Here is a 782-nt window from a genome sequence, read left to right on the forward strand (position 1 = left end):
GTGCTGAGGTACAGGCGAGAGCCACCGCGCCCGGCCCGGCCGACAGTCTTTCTTCTGTAATACGATACAAACTAGTAAAGATTTTCTTTTTCCCCTGGCGGAAAAGAGCTGTTAGCCTTCCAGATTTGTTTTTGCGGGTAATTAGACATCCACTTTTCTTATTTTCCCTCCCTTATCAACTTTGCTTGTTGTCTCAAAGAGGCAATGAGGAAGACACAGGTGTTTATTATTATTGGAATGTTCTTCCATCTGGTCAGTGGTTTCTCAAAGCAGGCGGAATTCAAGTTCTGAGTTTCTAAAGTCAGGACCCGGCGACGCACCCAACATGGGAGTGGGGAGTGGCTAAGGCAGGGTCTGAGGGGCAGGGCCGGAGCCTTGCGGTTGGGGGGACTCGGAGGAGCGGGGACCCAGCCCCGCCGCGCCGCCCGCACCTTTCCCCAGCCTTCTCCCAGCAGAGGGGAGGCCTGACAGGGAGGGGTCCCATCCTCAAGAACGGTCACAAACAAGGCGCTAGGGAAGCACGCCTGACCCCCGCGGTCCCCGCGCTCCAGGATTCGGTAGTCTGCGAGCGTCCTGCTTCCCGCGGATCGCACTGGGTCCCAACCGGGCTTCCAGTTCCAGGCAGCGCCCGTGAACAAGCCCAGCATTGCGGGCGCGCGCAGACGCCAGCGTGGTGGAGACGCGGAGGCGCGCGCGCAGCGGCGAGGCTGCCAGGGGACGCTTCGCAACACCGAGAGTCTCAGCGTTTCTCGAGATAGGTGAGGCTGGGCGTTCCGGAAATG

Source organism: Nomascus leucogenys, chromosome 8 (genome assembly GCF_006542625.1).
Source record: "Nomascus leucogenys isolate Asia chromosome 8, Asia_NLE_v1, whole genome shotgun sequence".
Classification (NCBI taxonomy): Eukaryota; Metazoa; Chordata; class Mammalia; order Primates; family Hylobatidae; genus Nomascus; species Nomascus leucogenys.